The following is a 24,928-nucleotide window of genomic DNA, read 5'->3' as shown; positions in this document are numbered from 1 at the left end:
TAGTGATCTTTTGTCAACTGAGCATCCTAAACCAGACCTATTCTGTTCCTAGTGCAGAGCACAGATTCATACAGTTCTTCATCTACCCAGATGAATACTGGACCAGCTATGCTTAACTTTGTTCTGGTGGCTCTCACGCATCTTAATTTGTTCTTCCTTAACATAAATTCCTACTACATGTACTTAGATTTCTACAAGTATAAAGCTTGGTTTGTTTAGGGTGGGGATGTGTCTGTGTGTGAAGGAGAAGAGGCTGTCAACTCCTTCAGGATTGGGGGGAGAGTAGCATTGGGAATCCCACCTGGAAAGAATGCTTACTTGGTTTTGAAACTTAAGGGAAAAAAAAACCACATAACCCTCACTGAAGCAATTTATTGAAATCTTTCTAGTGTGCAGTTGACCAATCCCCACTTAATAATCACTCAGTCACTTAACCAACAAAAAAACTTCAGCAGCTTTATTCATCTAAAAAAATGAAGCAATGAACATGCACATGAGAGCCAAGCTGAAATATCCAACATTTCTCAAATATAAACAAGGGTTGTTGGTGGGTTTTGTTGGGTTTGTGTTTTGTTTTTCTTTAAACAGATGGAAGATTTTGTCTTTTAAGTTCCATACCAAAATACTTTGCGGATAGATGCCTGCTCTTACCTAACAATAAATACCAGGGAAAAGCTTCTCATTAGATGGAGAACAACACAGCAACTGTCTCAACACGCTTAACTACAAAAGTATTCTAAAACAAACTGTAGGCAAATACATTCAAAATTATCACATCCTTGAACATGCTCAGTGACAACACTGTGAGAACTACAAGCGAAACTATTTGTGCTGCAGCAGTATTTCAACCATATGCTTGACGCTACAAAATAACCTTTAAGAAGTGTGTGAGGGTTGTTTTCCTCTAAGAAAAACCAAACAAGAGAACCCAAAAATTAAACACAAGTGGCTGTTATGAAACATACACTTTGTTCATCAACCTTTCCTCTGTAATTTTTACTGTTACACCCCTTCAAGTTCTACTTATTAGACCTTATTTACAGCTATAAAAGCACTTTTTTGGAAAGACAGGTAAAAAAAAAAAGTATCTATTGTCCAGACAGATTTTATCCAAGCTCTTAGCAAAACTTTTAATCTTTTCACAAGTGATATATAGTCCATGATTTTCTTGTAAGCAGTACAGGCTTCCATTAAAAATTCCCTCAGAATTAACTAAACTGGACTAATTCCAAAATCTCTGTTAACCACAGGGTGGAATGCAGAAACGTTTACAATGGATTAGAAGAGTAATTTTCCTGTCACTTGTTATGACTAGTTTCTAAATCAATCCGTTAAGATATCCCCACCACATCTTACAGCAACACTAGCATTAACAGACTAGCAAGCTCACAATTACGATCCCCATCTACCACAAAGTGCAGTAAACTGCCTTATTCTTACTGAGGGGTCTGTGGGGTTTCTAGCAGGCAGATCTGTGCTTATTAACCCGCCATTCTGAGATGGCAGGACACCACCGTGTTTTTATTTAACATAGGGGCTGTGGGCAGAACTGTGCTCTCAGCAGGATTTACCTCAGGACCTCAGACCACACTGACGTACCCACACATCCAGCCCTGTAGATAGGTAGATCTGGTATGAGGTTTCTATTGATATTTTAAAATTCTATTTTGGGGAGGTGAGGTGTTAAGTGTTGCATCCATAATCCAAACTTAATCCTTCCTTATATGAACAAATTATACAAAATGAACATGATAATCTTTTCTAACACTGCAGCCTAAAAAAACCTAACTCAGTTCACTACCACCTTTTTTCATGTATCTGAAAGGACAGCATCTATCAACCTCAAAGCAGCTCTCTTTAGGAAAGAATATAAACCCCCAAAAATGCTTATCCATGAGATGATACAGCTTCCAAATGAGGCCCTACTTTGGATTTGGGGAGTGCAGGGGGGTAGGTGTTGGCACATGAGAGTCAGGAGGGGAGGCAAGGTGCTAGGGGAATTAAGACAATGCAGGACCAAGTTGCACGACAAAAACAGTATAATGGTTGTCTGTCAAATACCACTACAGATAGTTTTGTTCAGCTTCTTATTAGATGGTAACCTACTAACTCACATAAAGAACAGATTCCTATGAGTTCTCTATTACAGAAAAATTAAACTATTCCTCTAAGGAGACATTAGCCCCTTAGCAAGGAAACACAGAAACCTTCTTAGGCAGTGGCTCATCATTTAATGAAATAAAACCATCCATAAAAACCAAGAGTTTGGCTGACCACAAGTATTTTTCAGAATACAATTTCCACACAACAGTCAGTTCCCAAGAGGTCCATGTGCACAGCACGCTTCAGCTTGTATCAGCATGTACACATGGAACAGTTTCCAAAAAGAAAAAAAAAAAAGATAAAAGAGGGGAAGAAAAAAAGATTAGCTATAGTCTGTGCAGATATTGCCCCAGTTGTGGACTTCTGGGTTTCTGATCGCAGTGCAGAACAGCTGTCGCAAGTCATTGGGATGCTGAGAGCGAACGAGCATGAGGCAGATCACTAGTTTGAGCCCTCCTGACATTACACAATTACACATCATTCCAAGAGCTGCATACTTGTTCTCTAGAGAGCATACCACTAAGTTTGTAATCTGATTTGACATCAACAGCGAGATTACTATGTACTTCATTGTACAGACTACTTCATCAATCACCCTGCAGCCCTGATTTGAATACACTGATGATGCAGAAAACAAGGTAGGCATGTCAAGTTTTACATTTCTTTACTTATTTCTGGATTCAAAAACATTTCCCAGTAGAGGAAGCAGATGGATGAAATTCACTGAGTTCAAACACGACCAAGCTTTTCACTTCAACATGTATGAGCATGTATTCACCACGCAAAACTTTGAGCTAGACTAAGGGGGTTTGGGGCCTTTTTTTTTTTTTCCCTTTTCTTTTTTGGCAAAAGAATGTGGACGCTGACTAAATTCAAAGCTGTTCACTTTACAACTACAACGTATCCCTCATCACTTGCTTTTGCATAAATTTATCCCCAGGCATTTTGGCAACAGGTTTGAGAGATACTCTAATTTTTCTTTACCCTAAAGAAGTCTTAGATCACTGTTCACACGAACTATAAACCAGGGCTGTTAAAGCCACATAGCCAAGGCCTTATATTTAAATGCTCTACAATCACTTGGACAAATACTAACATTCATCTCCTAGAATAATAGATGGTACAGAACTAAACAGCTGATGTGTCCAGATATGACGCATCAGATAGTTAACTGCGTTTGTACTGACATTATTTGAAGTACACACATATGAAAGCCTTTCCCTGTCATCAGATCCTCAGGAGGCAAAAAGGGGAAAAAAGAAAAAAAATGGTCAAATTATCCATTTATCCAGTTAGAACAGACTCTCCAAATCCAACCAAGTGACACCCACACAAAACAATCCCTTGACTAGAACACCAAACATCAGCAGCTAATAAATGAAAAATTTCCTCTTTCAATGCAGGTAATAATTTTTGAATTATTATTTCACCTATAGGTCTTCATAGAGAAGTGAAAGATCGTGATTCTCACCAATTCACATGAACTCAAGGCTCAACTCTTCACCTTCAGCTTTTCCTTTTGAATTTTCCTATATTCACAAAATTGTATCCCAGGCAAACGAGTATCTGTGTAATAATTTACTGACAACACTTTCACCCTTAAAATGAACAGTTACTACCTACAAACCAAAGCTCAGCAAACCATAAAAGGAAGGTAAGGCTACATTGCCAACAGCAGCACCAGGGTTGATACAGTACAACTTATCAGCACTCTGCTGGCCCACAACAATTCTTCTTAAAAATAAGGCAGGCAGAATAAAAGTAAAACTCTGGGCCTGCTCACAATCACTGCAACTTGAACAAGGGCAGAATTTCATCATACACTTAACTTTCCAAGTGATGCAACATATAGGATTCAGGTGCTGTTGCCTGAAAATTATTTTAATACAAAATATATTCCACGAAACACATCTCCTGAGTTGTGCTGAACAACTTAAGACATCTGAAATCCACATTCATCACGAATATCAGTGAGACTATTGCCACTGTTACATCCTGAACGTCAACTAGTCACCAGTGTATTAGCAAGCCTCCACCATGAGAAATTCACTAGAAGTTCCAACAATCCACATGTATTTTACTCAAGCAGTCAAGAACAGAAAGCTGCAGTTCCCATTTTTGTGCAAGCACTGGCAATCATCTGAACCACCAACATAAAGGTGACAATATTTGGCCACTTTGGCTCTGACACCCCTCACTACTAGTGAGGCACAGACAGTGCACAGAGAGGGTGAGACTGTTGAGCCCAGAGAAGGAAGAGCAGGACCATGGGGGAACACTAGCTGGGACTGTACAGAGTCACACTTCAGGACTGTAGCTTCACATCTCAGCCTGGGTAAAGTGAAGAGACACCATTCATGCCACTTTTCTCCTAATGGTATTTTGACAAGACATTATAACCTTAGATCTGATGCTTTCCTGATTGGAGAGTAACATAAAACTCAGTTGACATTTATTTCATAAAACTAACCCTAACCAGTTTTTTGTTTTACTGGGTGTTTTTTGAGAGGATTTTTTGTTTGTTTATTGTCAGTTTCACAAGCTAAATCAGCTTACAGGAAAGGAGACAGACCAGGAACTGATTAATCTAGCTAAGCCTTCGCACAAAGCTGTAACTTAAGACACACACCTTCTTCCAGATATTTCTTTCATTTTCCTCCTGCAATTCTAAAGCACAACAGAGTATGTTCAAAGTCTGAAATAACTTTTCTAAGAGAAGATGTTGCTAGATAAAAAGCTGTCAGGCCTTTTAACTTCTAGGAGCCAGCTGAAGATCCTTCAGAATGATCGCTGAAGGCAGGCACGCTTCAAAAGGGACGCACTGGTATTTCTTATGTGCCTTGTCTAGTATCATTTAAAGCTCTACAGCTGAGCTCCTTTAGTTTCTGTTCGAAGAGAGAAAGCAGCTGATTTTCTGATGTACTGAGATGTAATGATTTGCCGTGTCTGACCAGGAGCTTCTGCAAGAAGTCAGTTTAAAAGATGCAGAATCTGACAACAGATTTGTGCATGTCACCACACGCGGTGCTTATTTTACACAAAGTTCAACTGAAAATGTAAGGGGGAAAATCTGACAGAGATCTATAAATCATCCATGAAATAAAACCTACCCCTTTTGTAGCTACTGCATTCTCTGTCTCAAGAACAAAGACTGAAAGATTTTGGGGTTTTATTACTTCATTAACATTTTTCCTTCTGTGAATAACCAGTAAAAGACAATCCACAACACAGACCTGTAAAGCTATGACTTGAGGGGCTATTTAGTAAAAAAAGCTGAATGCACCTAACACAGATCAGATACTCTTGATTTGTTTAACAAACACTTTGAATTACATACTTTAGAGAGCATTAACATTCGAGTTTGCATGAGACTTCTAACCAACCAACACCTACTAAAAAGGCACTCTCTGAAAAGATTACCCTAACAGTACAGAGGCATTTTCAATCATTTTTCAATAAGTAACAGAAGTCACCTGTCTAATATAGCCACAGTTAGACCACAGACCATGCAGCTTAATCTGCACAATGCCATCCATACAAGCTCATGTAATGGCTGATTTTAAGCGAAATTAGAGTACACACAAGGAATTCAGAAAAGCTTTTGGCTTTCACATTGACTTCTGTAAGGCAGACAATTATCTACCCTTGCATAAAGTGTGCCCATAAAAATTCTACTGCCATGATTTTCTTATAAAGCAAATTTGAACCTGCAGAGTAAGATTACACCAGATCCATGCTCCCTGAGACGCGGCCACAGCAATTTTGGCCAGCCCTAGGAACTCTAAAGCCGACTTCAACATATCTTAGGGCATGACTTTATATAAAATCTCTTCCTGCAGTCTCTGCCTGAACTTGACAGGAGAGTCAGTAGCTTTAAGATGTCTTTAGGAACATAATTGGTCCCATTTAAAGGCAGAAAACTTAGTCAAACATGAAGCAAACCAAACATGATGACAAATACATAAAACGCGTCACCCAGAGTGGAGACCTACGCAACAGGAATCAAATATGCTGTACCTGTTGGCTACAAGAACATTATCTTAACATTCAAAATTCAGGAATTTACACCTAGTAGGGAATTTTTAAATGCTGAAAAAAATGCAAGAGTTGATCTAGACAATGGCAACTGCATCTGGCAGCCAAATGAATTTTCTACAAACATCACATAAGGGATATAGAAAAGAATAAATATGCATGATGCTTCTAACAATTTAGAAACCCAGACTCCACAATAATTATGCCTTTCTCATACTATCAAATCTGTAGTCCAACACTGGCTTTTACTGTAACATACAAAATAGGAACAACTACAGCTTATGGCCCTGGAGACGTGTTACTATATCAAATAAATTTCTGCAATCAGATTTCTTAATCACATACATATTAATATACCTTTAAATATTTAACTGGCTTTTTCTGGGGGAAGACCATCTTCACTAGAAGGCTTTTAGCAACCAAATCAAGCTTTCATCATTCCATGACTCAAAAAAAAAAAAAAAAACATTTTCAACCTCAAGCTGATAGAGAATTTGAAAATTGAAATGAGATCTACAAGAAAACACAGCAATATTGAAACTTTCCTATGTACAGTGAAAAGCAACACATACAGAAATAAATAGCAAGAATTTTAAGAAACTTGTCCTCTAGGCCATGTTTCTAACGATAATGTTTTCCTTTGCCTAGATCACACGCATATTTTAAGTATAGTCACCCTTGAACTTCAGTGTTACTTCACTTAAGGCAAGGCACACACATAGAAATGTAAAAGAATATTAAAACAAATATATATATATATAGGTCAACTATCTACTAGAAGCTATTTATGTTGTCTGAGGTCTCTCTTCACTGACAAGGGCTCAAAGAAAAGGTGAGGCACCCTTTTCTCACTGGGATAAACCATCTGTGCCAAAAGGAAGCTCTCTTGTTAAAAGACGACTGAGCCATAGTTCAGATTTACACCACTGGTACCACGAGAGGTACCAGTTCCACCGGGGGAATCTGAAAGCAGTTCACTTTAAAAAAACAAACCGACAAACAAAACCAACCTACCCACTCAACAAAAAACCCACCACTTGCCTACACTCATACTGCTATTAACACCCAATTTTCACCCGTGGACAAATTATTTAGATATATGGGTGAAAAATAACTTACTTTTTTTAGATCACTGAGGTCACAACACTTGAACACTTGAAATTTCGCCATAAAGACTTTGTACTTGGGAGAAAACATGGAATTCTGATAACCTCAGAAAGAAGGCTATTACACAATAGTATGCAGCATGACCATCATGCTCCAATACCTGTGGTTCTTCCAGCTTTTTCCTACTGAAGAAAATTATCAAGCTGCATGCTCAAAAATCAACTTGTTAAAGTTTGCTAAACAAAAAGCATTTTAAAAAATGATAATGTATATATATACACATAGCAATTAGGAAATGAAACAATGAAAGCAACCTAAAGCAAAGTTAATTTTATGTATTTGAAGCTTGTTTCCATTTTTGACTAGTTCTATAAAGTCACTGGATTTTTGGTAGCATATAATATCACATGCATCAACAAGTATGCTCTCCTAAACAGTATCATCACAAACACATTCAACAGCAGAGGAACTGTACCGCAATACCAAACTTTCAGAACCACTGTGTCATCAAGATTCACTTTTACTCTGTGTCTTAACTTGAATTTACAAGATAATTCTTGTAGAGCTTCTAGAAATATGGGTTTAAGTAACATTAGAGACAAAAATAGGCATGCAGGTTTGTAAGACATTGTTAGCAGTATTCACTGTGTAACAAATCTCAAGAAGGATGGAGGAGGAGAGTGGTGGAAGAGAGAGCTCATCAGTGGCTTCCTGAAATTCACCCTTTTTCTTTAAATAATCTTCTTATTTTAGTAGCTCTATCTACTCAATGACACTTTAAAGCGATACTGTATTTCAGAGCTAATTTTAAAAATAAAAAGACCAGATAACTATTATGCATTTTCTAAGTGTTGCAAACAATTTTTATTAATGTTATCGATACATCAAACAATGCATATTAACAGAAAGCACAAACATTGACAGTCAACTAAACGATTCTATGATTCCTCACCCATCATCAAGGGACAAAACAAGGATCCAGGAACTCCAGGCCTGTCAGCCTGACCTTGGTATCAGGGAAGATCGTGGAAAGGTTCATCTTCAGTGTGCTCACACAGCATGTGCAGGATAACCAGGGGATCAGGCACAGGTTCACAAAAGGCCTGTTCTGCTTGATGAACCTAATCTCCCATGACCGCTTAGTGGATGAGGAAAAGGCTGTCAATGTTATCTACCCAGACTTCAGCAAAACCCTCAATACTGTCACCCACAGCATTCTCCTGGAGAGGGTGGCTGCTCGTGGTCTAGTCCAGTACATTCTTTAATGAGTAAAAAACTGGCTGGAAGACCAATGCTAGAGAGTTGTTTAACAGTTGGTGGCTAGTCACAAGTGGCGCCCCCAGGGCTCAGTCTTGTTTAATGTCTTAATGATCTGGATAAGAGGGTTGAGCACACTCTCTGTACGTTTGTAGATGACACCAAATTGGGTGGGAATGTCCATCTGCTTGAGGGTAGGAAGGTTTGCACAGGGATCTGAACAGACTGGATTGGCTGAGGCCAACTGTATGAAGTTTAACAAAGCCATGGGCCAAGTCCTGCACTTTAGTCATAACAACCCCATTCAACGCTATAGGCCTGGGGAGGAGTGGCTGGAAAGGTGCCTGGCAGAGAAGCACCTGGGGGTATTGGTCAACGTATGGCTGAACAAGACAGCTGTGTGCCCAGGTAGCCAAGAAGGCCAACAGGTTGTATCAGCAACAGTGTGGCCAGAAGGGCTAGGGAAGTGATCTGTCCCACTGTTCTCAGCCCTAGTGAGGCTGCACCTTGAGTACTGTGTTCAGTTTTGGGCCCCTCACTACAAGAAGGGCATTGAGGTGCTGAGGCCGGTCCAGAGAATGGCAACAAAGCTGGTGATGGGTCTGAAACACAAATCTTGCAAGGAGCGAATGAGCGGCTGAAAGAACTGTGGCTGTTCAGCCTGGAGAAGCAGAGGCTGAGGAGAGACCTTACTGCTCTCTACAACTACCTGAAGAAAGGTTGTAGTAAGGCAGGGGTTGGTCTCTTCTCCCAAGTAACAAGCAATAGAACAAGAGGAAATGATCTCAAGTTGTGGCAGGGGAGGTTTAGATTGGATATTACAAAAAATGTCTTCAATGAAAAAATGGTCAGGCATTGGAACAGGCTGCTCAGAGAGGTTGTAGAGTCACCAATCCTGTATCTGTTCAAAAAACGTGTAGATGTAGCACTCCAGAACAATATTTAGTTGATATGGTGGTACTGGACAGATGGTTGGACTTGATGACCTCAGTGGTCTTTTCTAACCTTAGAGATTTTAATGGACACATCAGTACTTACACCACTGAAGTGGGATATCCTTAACATTAATTCTGAAGCATCGATTCAAATACATTTTTTTCAAATATCTTCTTTACCAAGATTTTATGAACAAAAGCCAATAAAAACGCAACACAAGACACACCTCTGTTTAAATAGCTTTTATTTGAAATTTCTGAAACCAGAGGAAAATTCCATCTATTCTAAATTAGGAAGCTACTGAAGGAGCTACCATTCATAAGAGGATAATACTAACACACAGCCTAAGCATAACTCTCCCACGTTATACCGCCTTGACAATCAGAGACCACTTCTTCACAAACACATCATGAGCAAGCCTTGAATTACAGGCTCTATTACAGTAAGAGACTCAAAAAAAGCAGTCGCCACTAAGTATTTAAAACCAGTTACCTCACTCAGCCCTCAGCTGCAAGTGAAAACAAAGGGCCCTCTGCTCAATTCTAGACTTCTCTTGTGCAGTAGCTGTATGGTGGGTGGTAGTTGCGATGATGAAAAGAAGACGTGCCTGTGGCTCAAGTGGGGTCTTAGAATACCATGACAGGACTACATCCCATTATTCAGCTTAAAGCAAGTAATTCCGTCTCTGTTTCATTACATCTAGTCTGTGAAGAACTTTGATATAAACTATTATTGTCATTAATAAGACTTCTGTCAAACTACTTGCTACCAGTAAGTTTAACACATTAGCTTACATAATCAGTAGAAGACACTTAACAAAGAGCAGTCTTCTCATCAACCAAGAACTCTGATGAGCTGCACCCCGAGTTTTGCCCCTTTAAAACTGCATGAACTCGTTCAGATTCTTTTTGGTTCACTTCCAAAACAAATTTCAGGTTTGGACTTCCTATGACTTGGACTGATAAGGACAGAATATAAAGCACATAACTTGTTTTGAAGCTTTTGTCCACAGCGGTGATGCGAAATTAGGACATCACTGCTGATGACTGTCTCAAAGCATGATCCATATGCATATCAAAGGGAAAACAGGATTATTTTTATAAATTCTTCAATTTACAGTACTTCTAACAAAGCTGCTTTCTTGGGACCCAGGAAGTTTAGAAGCACATTCTTCAGTAATAGAAACAGCACAAAGCAGGGAGAATCAAACTTTAAAAAAACAACCCATAACCCAAACACAATCACATCCAGAACATCATTTACAGTTGTTTTCATTACTATCGGCCTAAAATTAATACACTGGAAAGCTTCAGTGGGTCTCTGTTTTGTTATTAAAGAGAAGCAACGCTTTAAAGTTACATTAATCAAGAGGAACAAGGAATACGCTTTAATTACAGCTTAGCAATTCATGCCAAAGTTGAGAGATACCAGCACAATAACATGAGCAAAAGTTGTATTATACTACTGAGAAGGAACTCAGTGTTTAGTGATATATACACAGAAGTATTATAGAGTTACAAATACTCTCTCTCACTTTAACAGATGAGCACTTGTCTGCAGGCACCAAGAACAACTTCTCTCTGATGCTGCAGTGCAAGTCACTGACAATCTTTGCAGGTATGCAGAGAAAGCACACCACTTTTCCGAGTCAGGAAACACATTTCTTACAGGAGACATCCCATGGGAATCCTTCCGCATCACTGCGTATAGCCTCGCTGCTCACATAGAACAGGGCACTCAGTGACAACCCAATTCCTTCAAGGCCATCTGCCAACAGATGAGTTTAAGGGTAAAAGTCAGGCAAAGCTTCTTCCAACAAAGAGCATCCATTACTTTGTAGTAAAAAGTTGGAAACCGAAATAAAAGGGGAAAGGGGCAACAGCTGCCTTATCAAGGCATACCTAAACTCCCCTCCGTTGTTTACTGTTATGTGATTTTCCCATGGAGTTCTTGAGAATTACCTTGGCCACAAATCCTATGTAAGGACATTGCCAAGCTCCCCTTCGCCCCATTTCACTCCTCACAACAAGGTGCTTTCTTGAGCATTATTTTATCTTAATTATTTTTATATAAGCAAGAGGAAATTGAAAGCAGTTCCCAGATTATTCTCCTCTTTTCTATCCTGTATTTCACTTCAGAAATAAAAGTGGACTTAAAAATACATTTATCAATGTTAATGAACTATTAGATTTGCACACCACAAAACTATTTTGATATACAGTTCTACAGGAGACCAGTTCTCAAAATTAGCATCGCGTCCATTCTTTACTTTTCTCTCACAACACATACCTCCTTCCACTCAAATTTAGTTCATCTTAAATACACACTCAAGCAATCAATTTACAAATAAAAAGCCATCATTCAGATTACACTGAATTGTACTGCATATTGTACTTTTTCATGGGTTTTTTTTCAGCAACCTGCAGAACAGGAAAGGTAATTTTCTGTCTGCACCCCAAAAGCCTCGTTTATACTCTGAGGCTACTGAAGCAAGAAAGAGGTTCTCATACCGTAACAGGATGGCAATACATGCAGCTATTTACAGTGTTGTGATGCATCACCACAAACACACAACTAATCCTCTGAGCTTGACAAGAACTAACTGTAATGCAAGTCACAACACCAAAGGTAATACACCATCTTAAGAGGTATATATTCTTTACCTTTACTCTTAAGTAGAAATTCATGCATGTTGTACACTTACATCCCATTTCCAAAAACAAGCTTGCATAGAAAACCAGATACCAGGTCTGTCACTTCCACAAGTACTCCATCACCTTGCCCAGCCAAAGTCCCTTGGGCTCTTAACAGCTTCCACAGCACCACCCCTAGCCCTGACATCTGTACTGCCATGGCCTGGGTCCATCCCCAGCTCTTGCCACCACCTCTCCAGCCTCTAACGCAAACTGAGACCTCTATTTGAAGATACTGCCACCATGCTTTAGAAGCTGTTTCTCAAAACAGATACAAATCTTTCTGGTTCCCTGGTGCCTTCACTGCCACCAAGTTAATCTCTGGGCTGCAACCTCCCCTAGCAACTAGAAGCGGATACTTGTGACTTTAGTCAAAATATCCACATGGGGTAATTTCAACTCAAAGTATTCCACAACCACCCTTTACAGCACCAGACTACAACCTTAGCTGCTTGAAACTTAATCATCAAACCATTAGTAATCAAGCCCTACAGATTTCTTCCAAGGAGAGCCAAAGAAAAAAAATGAGCCTTTTGTCAAGAAGCTGAATTTAATTATTTGTGACTGCCATTAATCCATACTATTTTTAAAATACAACTCCCCCTGCTAAGAAACACAGTCAGAGTTCATCTATGTGGACTAGCAGATAAGTGCATGTTCCTTATACGCATTGAAGCACAAGGAATATGATTGGAAAAGTACACCTGGTCTGAGAACTACTGTTTTAACATGCAAATTCTCACCTTTACATTGCCTCCAGGAGACGGAAGTTTACCATCATCAGACACCCAGTCTGGGCTACCCTAAGTGCAAACACAGTAAATACCCAGTAATACAACAAGCCACTGAATGCAACAGAGAAACAATAGGGGCCTTATTTAACAGAGCAGTATATTCCAAATTATTTGGTGTATTGGGATTAGCCAAAATCTCAGATACCAAACGGCTTACAGTAGGTCAACCCCATCACCAATGAGAAAAGCACACTGAACTTTCTCCTTCATCTGACTTTTCAAATGGTTCTGTCCACTCAGAGCACAGAATACAAGTGGCAGGTATATTCTTTGGCCTTGACCATATAAAATTTCTTCAGTTCCCTATTTGTACTTTGCTTTTACATTGTGTTTTCTTCACAGCAAAGGCAACTTACACTCAAGCCCCAGATGAACACTATTTGCTTTCATTCAATAGAACATGTCGTATTCTCCCTTAACTACAAGCCAACAGGTTACTACCAAACGCACACTATACAAAAGTTGATAACTCATATTTACGGTCCGTTTATTATACAAGTCAAGTACATTTGGTCGTGTCAAATACATTGTTCTGACAAATAGTTTTTAATCATGCAAAACCATATGGTGAACAGTTGTTCCACGAACAACATAAAAACCCCAACCCAAAAAACAACAACAACAACAAAAAAAAACACCCAACATTAAACTAGTATCCTACCTCTATTTAATTTCTTATCTTTCTTGGGGTCAGACATTAAATCCTTTTTGGGTCCACGGTTCTGAAGGCTCGAATCTAGAGTTTTTACTTGTTTTTTAAAAAAAATGTTCATTCTGTCATGGAAAAACACACTTAACTTCCCAATAAACTGATTTTCTCCAGCTGAAGCTCTGCCTAGAGCATCTGGGTATAAAGGCAGACCCAAGAATATTTATCATTACCATACACAGTTATATATTTCAGTAAGAGCAAAGAAAGTTAATCTAGCAAAGTATATTACAAAATATGATGAAAATGAACTCTGGTTACATTTCTAAAAAATCTTAACTAATTGCAACCATTTTATATAGCATCAGCAGCTAAGGCAGGTAATGGATCAACATTGATGCCAATGACAACAAAAACCCAGGTGGTGTTCTTCAGTTTTTTTGATTGGCATACATCAGCAGTTTTTAAAGCTCACGGATTTCCACAAAAAAATTAGAAAACCTTTAATAAATTCACCTCTATTTACAATCTAAAATCAAGACTGTCCAATAACTGGTTCTGTACTGAAACATATCTCTCTATCCTATCATTATCAAGCTATCTGCAATTCAACCAAGCATTAATGAAAGTAGTATTTGCTTCCTTAATTTCCTTTTTGGTATCTCTCAGTGGCAGGCAAGTGTAGCAAAGCAATGTTAATAAAAATAAAGCTGAAAAAAAAAAAGGAAAGGATCTCTGCTGCTCTTGGGTTTTATCACTTCCTTAAATGAGTCATAACAATTATCAGATGCTGTTTGTTTTTATGTAAACAGTTTTAAAATGCATGACTGCTAGGGTGTAGTCATTTGACAAACAAAATGGAAGAATTTACCACCAACGGTAACACCAACTGTGGCTATTCACTAAGTTTCTCATTTCCTTTTTCGTACACAGTCTGTCTGGAAATATGTTTCACATGTTAAAGAAATGCATGTGCTTACATAATCATATAGCCTCACAATACTGCTGCAGAAGCCAAAGGGGGGAAAAGTACAAAAAATTACTAACCTTAAAACAAGCAGCAGTTTAAATAAAATCTCCAATAGCTTTTTGGGGTCTGTTTGTGGGTTTCATTCGGGTTGTTTTGGGTTTAATAGAAACAACATAATAAATCTAGCAGTAGTCTAAATAACCCTACCTTATTCTTTAGAATGCTAATTAAGGAGCTTGCAATCAGTCCTTTCTTGACTTGATCCAGTGTGATGCTGAGAAGCTAGCTCATAATATTACTGCCCTACAACTTTTTACATCATGCATACACTCACCCTAATGCTCTTTTCAAGCTGATTTTTACAGCCTTTCTCCTTTTTTTTAATGAGGTTCCCCCTTTCATGAAATTTTATCTTTACAGGCAACTTGGAGACTAGGAAGACATCACATTCCAGTCTCAAAGCACATGCATTCCACCCCTCTGAAAAGATTAAAGGCCAAAAGAGAAATCAACACACCTGCAGAAGAGGATGTGACAGGTTATTAGGGAGCAGCAAGAACCTTTCATAAGCTGAAGTTATGTCCAAGCGAGGGTCAGAAGCTATGATATTTTAAATGTAGCCACTGAATAAGCAGGCAAGACACACATCAGTATTATGTAAGCGTTTTTAATAACTGGCAGTAACTTTTCAACTGTAACAGCAGCAAAACAGACTGCTATAAAGCCTGTATAGGAAACAGATAATCAATGTACAAAATTAATTTCAGCTTTTGCTGAAAATCACAACATTTTGCATCTGGGTTCACAACAGAGAAACTCAAGACCATGGTGCCAAGGTGCCATGACCTGTTGAACTACCCTACGCTTCATGTAGCGAACATCGCAATTGCATAAAGAGACAGATACGTAAAACAGCTTTCACCTGATTTCAGAACACCAAATACAATTTTACAAAGGACCTGAAAAGTTACAGTACTTTCTAGTGCATTCTTAAGTACACCTCCATTAGTTTGCTTTGAAGGCTCGTAAAATCTGTAATCTTTCAAAGTCTTAACTTTAACCAGAGAGACTGAAGCACAAAAGTGAATTACCCCAAAGATACCCACAGCAGACATCAGTGCCTATAGCAGTTCTCAGATCTTCTAGGACACAGAACGTTAATTTATTTGACCTATAAATAAACATTAAACTAGTTAACAGCCAACATCTTAAGAATTAAATGAGACCTCAGATAATGACCAAAGAACGTCTGGTTCTCACCCCATGCATACACAGTGACAGCCATTTATTAATCATAGCATTCTACTATGCATAAATTGATAACTCAAGTCGTGGTAAGTCAAAATACAAAGGTTACAAGCAGAATGCAGATAGATCTCCAGGATAAATGGGAAGATGATGTGTAGCTAACTTAGAGTAAGCATTCTTGCAGCCACAGGAAGAAATGTGCAAAAATAAACCATTAAACATTGCACAAGTATAAACTGATGTTCAGTGCTGTGCTCCTGTACAAACACCTGAACCATCATGCCCCAGGTATTAAATTTTCCTATCTGCAGCAACATAAGAACTAGAAATAACTCTAACTTGTCATCTAACCAGGAGATTTCAGGACTGAAATGTTTCTGACCCGATTTCATTCCACTGTGCCTCGCAGTATCTACAAACAGGAACACAATCTAACAGATTTGTACACACAGATTCTTCAGATAGCTTGAAATGTTATGTAAAACAAGCCATACATACAAGCTAGGCAAGAAATGACATGTTTTAAAAAAAATCATCCTTTTAAGTGTTCGTTCTAGGGAGCAACTAGAAAAGAGGACACACTAGCTTCATCTAGCACCAGTAGCATTATTTGATTAAAACTGCTCCATGAGAGACAGAGGCAAAGAACACAGACTGAAGCTGTAGTGTTTCTACCTGCAACAAATTAAGTTTACAGGTACCACAGAGCAAAAGAGAAGAAGAATTGGGCTTTTCAACTGAAGCACACTCAATATGGCAGAATTGTCTCCCCCCTATATAAGCAGTATCTAATACCTCATCAAGTATTTTCAAGGTAAGAGATGTGTATTATTACAGGTACATGACCTGGCAAAACGTGAACATGAAAATCTGTTGTTTGGTTGCTCCAAGCTGAGAAGCCAAGAAGTTATGCAACATCATCAACCAACACAACAGCACCAGCCAACTAAAAACATTAATGGTTATTATTAATGAATAGCTGCCTTGCAGAAATAGCCGTCATTACAAGTAAGTTTACAATACTTGAGTTGTTAAAAAAATAGACACAATGTGTCTATAAGAAAACATCTGCAAGTCAAACAAACCATTCACCTAATTATGTGCTTTATATCTCTATTCTGAACAGAACTACACGCCAACATGAGCACAGCATATCTCCCAGGGGTCAGCCAACGGATGTCACAGCAGTTCACAAGACAAAGCTACAAAGTGTCCCAAAACGCCCTTCAAGATGGCACATGTTGCCAGGGGGGACCCTCCAGTATCAGCTGAAGCAACTGCCCCTCACACATCAGAGATCCCAACTCCAAGAACCATCCAGGGAGGAAGGCAGCATCCATGCGTTCAGCATCAAGAGCTCCTGCTCCTCCCTGGTGTTGCTGAACACACTGGCCTCAGCTGAGAGTAGCGCATTACCTCTGAGGTGCTGAGCATCCAAGCAGGAGTGCTGCAGGAGGGGATGAATACATTGCACAACAGGGAAGGAAAAGAGGATGTCTTGGGAAGTGTGCTGCTTGCTGATTAACATTTTGGAAAGACTTGAGGGTCACCCAGGCCTCAAACTATTGCACCTTCCTGGTTATCCCTGTGGACACCAGTGACACTTCCAAAAAACACTTTCTGAGCAATGACTCCTGAGCACTGTGGGCAAGGGTGAACAGGCCCAGGTGGTGTTTCTTCAGTCTCTTCAGTGAAAAGCAAAATTTTGGGCAGAGCAGATGCATCCAGAGGGTCAATATTCAGCTATGAGCAGAACTCTTACTGCTATAACCTCAGGAGCCTTTCAAGAACAAGGACCCATCTGACAAAGCAGGCATGAGTATCTTTGCCACCAAGCACATTAAGCATGTGAATAAGACTTTATAACTAGGCACAATAGAGAAAAGGTGCCATTTTTAGGAGAAGTGGAGACATGGGGAACACGTGACATGACAAGAGAAGGCTCTCACTTCCCTTGTGAAAGGGGCATGTCTGGGAGCCCACCACAAGCGCTTGCACACAAGCACATACAGCATGGGAAGTAACAGGAGAACTTCGTCCATACACAGTTGCAGAGCTATAAGGTCACAGGGGTTACATTGTGACAGCTCATGTGGCTGAAGTTCAACAGTGGATGGATACAGGCTCTTAAGAAAAACCAGGTGGGCAAATTAAGCAGTCACATGGGTTGCAACTTACGCTAAGGGCTGGCTACCACACCTGCTGTGTTGCCTGGAGTGAGTGACAAGCCAGATGAGACCTTTTGGGTAAGGATCATAGAACAGTTAAACATGGGTGATGCTGTACTAGGTGCCCACTACAGACCTCCTTATCAAAAAGGGAAAGTAGAAGCCACCTTCACTTGAAAGCTGGAGGAAACTTCACCACTACAGACCCTGGTACACACCGGGGCCTAAAACCACTGGTATCTCCTGGTAGGGTCTGGCCAAGAACTCCAGGACATCTCCTGAGTGCACTGAAAATGATTTCTTGGTGCAAGTGACCAACAAGCCAACTAAGGAAGATGCTCTGCTGGACCCGTTGCTCACAAACAAGGAGATACAGAAGTCAAGAGTGGCCTTGGCTGCAGCAACCACAAAATCGATGAGGTTAAAGTCCTGAGAGAAGTGAGGATGCACAGTGCAAGATCCAGTACATAGTTACAACATAGCACTTCCACAGAGCAGATTTTAGCTTGTTCTGGGATCATCTTGGTGGAATCTCATGGAAGACCACCATGCAGGGGTGAAGAGAAAGCCTTTCACTTTTTTCTGCACAACTGAAGTTATACAACAGAAAACACACATTTGCACAGGATGATGTTATGCACATTAGCATCTGCTATGCATCCTTTTCTTATAGATGTCAGAAAATCTGAAGAGCAGGGGTTTCTAAATGTGAACTTGAGGTCTGATCAGTTAACAAACAACATGATTTACTAGCAGTAGTCATTTTGTGTGACTTTTGAGATCCAGAACACAGCAGCCTGAACCTCTTGACATGTCAACAGATTATTTTTTTTGCAATGAGATGCAATCCCATTTCAGAAATTGACACCAAACACATTTCTAGTACAGCACCTCTATGAACACAGGTATGATTTAATCTCTTTCTATTCTCTGGTAAGAAAGATATACAAACCAGCCAGCCTGATGAGAGATTCTCTAGTCTTCTGATTATGATGCCTCGCTCCTTTGATCGGAGGCAGACCCTAGAAATTCTGGTAAACTGCAAAAAGTGTTTGACTAGTGCTCGATCTGTAAACTTCCACTGAAGACTCTGATTTAGTTTAAAAAAAAAAAAAAAAAAAAAAAAAAAAAAACAACCAAACCTTAAAGTCTGTTTTGCAGTTTAAAAATATCTTGGTATTTCGTGATACTGTCTTAGCCAAGCTGCCAAGACAAGTCTAGATACCCTCCAGCACAACCACATCTTATGAAAGACATCAGTACTCGTTCTACACCGCTTGTAGAAAATTTAAACTTCCAATGAGATTGAACAAGAAGTAGACATACATGTACATACACCCAAAAAAAAACCCACCACACTAACACTCCTACACTCAAAAAAATACCATAGATTGAAAGGGTTCAAGATTTGAATAAGGTCCTAGTCGAGATTGACACTGTGCTTGCCAAAAATAATCTCAGTGCTAAAGGCTTAAGAGAGTGAGGGGGGAAGTAATGCCTATCAGGTACATTTTTAAGTGCAGAGGCAAAAAGTCAGACTAAGAAAAGCGTAAATCACCTTTCAGAAAAATGGATGCTGAAGGAGGACACGAGACCATACAAGCACAGCACTGCAAATATTTCTGCTAAAATGGGACTTGATAGTATTAATACAAGCCAGGGGTGTTTCAAGGTTATGAAGCACTCCAGCATTGCTGAAACAAGAGAACTTGTGCCAATATACCCAAATAGGACAACCATTCCATTACATAACTTTAAGTCCACTTAGTTTAAGGCATTGAAGTAGGAAAAACAAAATCTCAGTCCGAGCTGAGCAGCTTTTCCTGGGCAGAAGTCACAAGCGCATCCAGGCTGTCAGATCCAAGGCAACAGACCAACATTCCCAAGTGTTACTTCAGGCAACACAAGGCACACAAAGGCTAGAGAGCTCTATTCGAATGACAATGACCAATTTACAGAGATAACTCCAATTCAAAGGAAGCACAACCATTCACTCTTCGTTTGCACATTTACCAAACGAAATACCCTTCCTACTGTATCATCCTTGCACAGTTACTGGAAGAATAAAATGTTTAGTCTTCTCAGTACACAAATAAATTATAAAATAACTACGAGCCATTCTCTAAAGGTAAAATGAGAGGAAAGCCTCTAAGAAACAACGTTTCCAAGCGCTTAGCTGAACAGGCCTGCCGGTAAGTAGCTAAAATGGTGCCATCTACTGGTTACACACACACCTCCCTGCCCAGGATGTGCTCCCTCCACTGCAGCAAATTTGACTCCCAGTCAAACAAGGAACTCCAAGAGTGCCAAGCACAAACTAAACCAGATTCTGGCACAGATAATCCCTCCTAACAAACACTGAGATACTCTGGCAAGGTAGATTTGGGGTGCTTTCATAATTGATGTTTATTCTCAGCACACAAAAAGGAGCTCTTAAGGTGTCAGTCTTGACTTCTTAAATGCAAATGTTGCTCTTTTTTAAAACTAATGATGTAATATTTGTACAACTGGCAGTAATTGAAAAAGTAAATTTAGAATACATATTTAAGAACACTGCAAGATCATCTGTAGAAGAATCAATAGTCTCATTTTTGCATTCAGACATTTACTGTTCTACAGGGTTAACAAGCAGTTTGTGGTGCTTCTCTCCATCTGCTTATTTACAATAACCTCATGTGAATCTCTATTCCCAGCAAAAAAATTTGAAGTGTCCCTAAACTTTATCATTCCAGAATACACTACACCAAAAACATGACCGCATTCTTTGGAGACCCTCTGTAGCTAAATTCAAGATACACTCTGTATTTTATCAATCACTAGTTATTGAACTGTTCCATTTACTATGTAGTACTTTAAGGCCATGAAGGAACTAGTGTAACAGATATCCTTGTATAAAGGATGCCAATATTCAAAAGTCAACAACGATCATGGTTACACGTCAAAAGTCACCTACAAAAGCAGATCAATCATATGGATTGTAAAGCAACAACTTAGTCTTCTCAGTAAACTCAAGCTGAACTTAGTACACCCTACAGCAAAGGAAGCTACTGCAATGAAGCCTAATGAAAATGCTCGTTTAGCATGTCAAGTTTTTGACAGCCACAGTAATTTTTTAAGAGTGCAAAAAGACTGCCAGAGCACACAGCGAACAGCAGCTTACAGTACTTGAACCCAGAGATGATCACAGGGCACTGCCCATAGCCCCCTGAATGGTGCAAACTGGATGAGGTACGCACCCCACCCAAACAGCATGATACAGAAAAGCAGCCTGTCTCTCAAAAGCCACAGCTTCAAGTCTGCAAGGCTGGCAAGCTAGTAAAATTCTCTCTTATCGTGGCTATTGAGCTAGGGCACTGCCACATCAGTATAACTGTATCGCTTTAACTTGTGGAGAGCATGTGTTCAGCCAGATGCCACAGACTCGTGGGGGAGGAGAGTTTCCTGCACGGCCCTCAATTACGCAGTACAAACATACCCTCAGTTACCCTTGTTCAGCCATAAAGGGAAAACACCAGTTTGCACTTACTATGTTAATAGGAAAATATGTTATATGTACCTGCTTAACACTCCTCGGAAACCTGTCCTTTGACTTACCATCACAAAAGCCACATGTCAAGTAAGAAGGCAAATAATCACATTGAAGAGCACTCTCCACTATTTGATTTCTAAAGCAATAAGTGATCCAAAATATGTGGAAAGACATGAAGTAGTTAATTCTGTAAAACTCTGCCCTACCATACCGACGCTACTTACATTCTTTTCTATAAAGTACTACCGAGGTAAATCAAGATTTAGAACATATTTTAGGTGACTATTGAAGCAATTCCTTTGAAGTACTACATAGCTAGAGAAAGCTAACAAGCTACCTGAAATGCAGTAACTGAACCAAAGCATGGTTCAGAAGGCACATATTCCAGTCCAGTTGCCACCAAATACCTGTTTCTCCTTCGAAATCAATTTGTGAAACTTAAGCTATATTGAAGATATTTCTTGAAAAGAGAAAGTACTTTGTATTTTTTATTATTACGCAGTTGAAGTGCAATGAACCCTGTTGGTGAAGTGGGCTGTACCTGAAAGAATCTTCAAATGAAACCTGAAGTCTAAAGCTGTCATTGAAACAATCACTGTTGAATAGGAAAGTCTAAAACCCCCCTGATAACATGCATGCACAGCTGTTAAAAAATAGACGTGGCATCCAACCACATCGCCACTTCAGAAAAAGCAAAGGGACACTAACACCCTCTTCAGTGAGATATGGCACACCACGTTACTTCAATGCCCTGGTTAGGAATGCCAGAAGGAGAAACCTGGAAACATGCCCTTCTCCAATGAGAGTCACTTTCAGTTCTATCATCATCTACAATAGAATAGTGATAAAACCAGATTTGTTTCATTGAAAGAAAAATAAGACAAAAGGAAACATAAGCCCACTGCTTAGCCAAACTGCATAGTCTGTGACCCTGTGGATGTTTTATGATATATGTGAAGTAGCATTTTCAAAAAATATTACCTGCAAAATATTTGAGGACTTAACTGCAATAGATGTTCCTTTAAATGCTACTTACAGCTATTGCAAAGAAACCCACCAAACTATCCAATACCATAATGACAAAAGCACTAGAACCAAAACTACTGGTACACAGTATCAAGCATTTTAATACCATCACACTGTGACCATCAAACTCACCACTGTATAGAAAGTGACCCACTAACACACTCCATTTCTATTTAAACAAAGCAAAAAAGAATGACCATAAGCTGCTATTGAGGCAAGAGGAAAAACACAACCAGCATACAACTCCTCCTCTTTACACCCTCTCAACCTCCAGCTATAGACTTCTGAGGCTGGTGCTCATCCACTTAACTTCAACATATCTGTCCTCCAATGACTGTCCAACTTCCCCTTTAAGCCCACAAAAACTTCTTGTGTATACATTGTATAGCAAGTAACCTCTGAGTTCCCCACACAGCGTAAAGAATTCTTTGCTCTGAACCTGGTACCTAACTCTGACTTGACTGTGTGCCTCCTCTGCCATCTTCGTCTGCTCTCTTGACAGGAGTTTTACCAGGTTAATGTCCCATCGTTTCTCTAAGCTGACAAGTTCTAGTCTGTTCCATCATTTCCCAGCTAGGAACTAATCCTTGTCACCCTTCTCCAACAACAATGCACCTTTTCCTAGATGAAGGACAGAACGACTTACACTGTATAAGGCAAGCAAGAAGTGTAGATTTATCCAGTTGCATATCTTTTTCCTATCATATTCTCTACTCGTCCCAGATGCTCTGATCATTGGCTGCTCCCTGACTGTAATACCTGTATCAGGCATTTGCTTCACCTCCCCCTTGTGACTTTCAAGCTTACACTGCCACCAAGCAGCCTCCTCCAAATACCAATGTCCTAAACACTGGATGCATCTCTTCTTTCAGACTTGACCTAAAACACAAAGCAAAGTTAAAGGATGTTGTACACTTCTGATAAAGTAAATTGGTGGGAGATGGGGGTGTTTAACTTACAGAGGTGCTCCTCCATACAAGAAGCACCAGAGCTTATTTATTACATATCTAATGCTACACAAACACAGAATCACACGGTTTACCAACGTTAGCGGAAGGAAGAAAAGGAAGTGTTAGGGAGGTTTTCTGTTTGATCACGCTTCTGTATTTTTAAGCCACAGCATGTAAGTTCTCAGATTTGATTCACACTTTCTAAAAAGTCCCTTATCTTACTGAGACACTTGTGTAAAAAAAATCTATACACATGCAAACAGTTTCAGAAAGGTCTGCTAGCAGGACGCTGCCTGTACTACCAGAAACACAAGGTTAGAAAAATTAAGTCAAGCTGTGTTGCCAAAAGCACTTGTATTTCATATCAGGTGGCTTTCACGTATATAAAATTGTAACTCTTGTATACAAAAACCACAACAAATCCAACACTGCTATGCCCAAAGATCAGTGCGTTGTGTCCTTTCTTTATGCCATTTACTTCACGTTTTCCCCATAAATTCCTTTTTTTCACTAGTTCCTACCCATCTTTCTGTCTCTCTCGCTTATGTAACCATCTCAGTTTTGCATCACCTGCAGTTACCTCCTGAACGCCCTTTGGCACCAAGGTCAGGCTCCTGACTGGGCACTGCTGTAGTGAGAAAAACTTGGACCACTGCATTGAGCACCCCTGTTCAAAACACCTACACCAAAAATGACCATGTGGCAGTAGGGCAGCTTATGTGCCTGTCCCAAATGCCCTGAGTTATTTTCTGTTGCACAGAACCTGAATGACTCCTGATGGCCCTGACAAAAACGTGTTCAGGGCACAGTGACTTTCAGCAAGTCTGCAATCCTCTTTTTTATTTGGATTCACCTGAGGGTCACCACTGACATCTTCCACTTCAAATCCACACACTCAAAGCCCAAAGCTTTAACAACCTGTTCCACACAGCATCTCTTTCCTAGATGAGTGTATCCTGCCAGCTAAGAGATACCTCCTAAGAAAGGAAAGGTAGTTTTAATAGGAATCAAGCCTATCAAGCAGCCTGCTCTTGCTAAGAATTTGCTTTGAACAAGTGAACACAAATCAGGAACGTGCCTTTTTGGGACAGAGACAAGACGGTGGAGAAGAGGTCTAGCATAGATGTACAAAACCTTTAAAGGTGAGCAGAGGCATTCATTTCTGAAGCCAATGTACCAAGGCTTAAACAATCCAAGGAATTTGCAAAATTCATGGACCTTTGAACCGCTAAGTTATCCACGCTCCCGCTACAACAAAGGAAACTCAGTAAACATACTGATGTCACAGGAAGCTAGCACTTCATTAGATTGCCAATTTTATCAAATGTGACTCAAGTCTCTCCTTGAAGAGCAGCGGAAAGATGATGGAAACTGACATGTTTTCCATGTCATTTCTCTGTCCATCACAGCACTCTTTACGTCAAAAGCTACACATCCCTCCTCTCCAGGCACTGAAAACAAGT

The 24,928-nt window shown here is 39.7% G+C and overlaps 1 protein-coding gene across 2 annotated transcripts in view; it reads right to left on the bottom strand.

The window, feature by feature from the left end:
• Nucleotides 1–24,928, bottom strand: part of SLC4A7 (solute carrier family 4 member 7) — a 93,195-nt gene that overhangs the window by 67,152 nt on the left and 1,115 nt on the right. The window lies entirely within an intron of this gene.

The sequence above is a fragment of the Gallinula chloropus genome, assembly GCF_964237585.1.
Source record: "Gallinula chloropus genome assembly, chromosome: 2".
Lineage (NCBI taxonomy): Eukaryota > Metazoa > Chordata > Aves > Gruiformes > Rallidae > Gallinula > Gallinula chloropus.
Note: the sequence above shows the minus strand (reverse complement) of the source record. Positions and strands in the feature narration are given on the sequence as shown.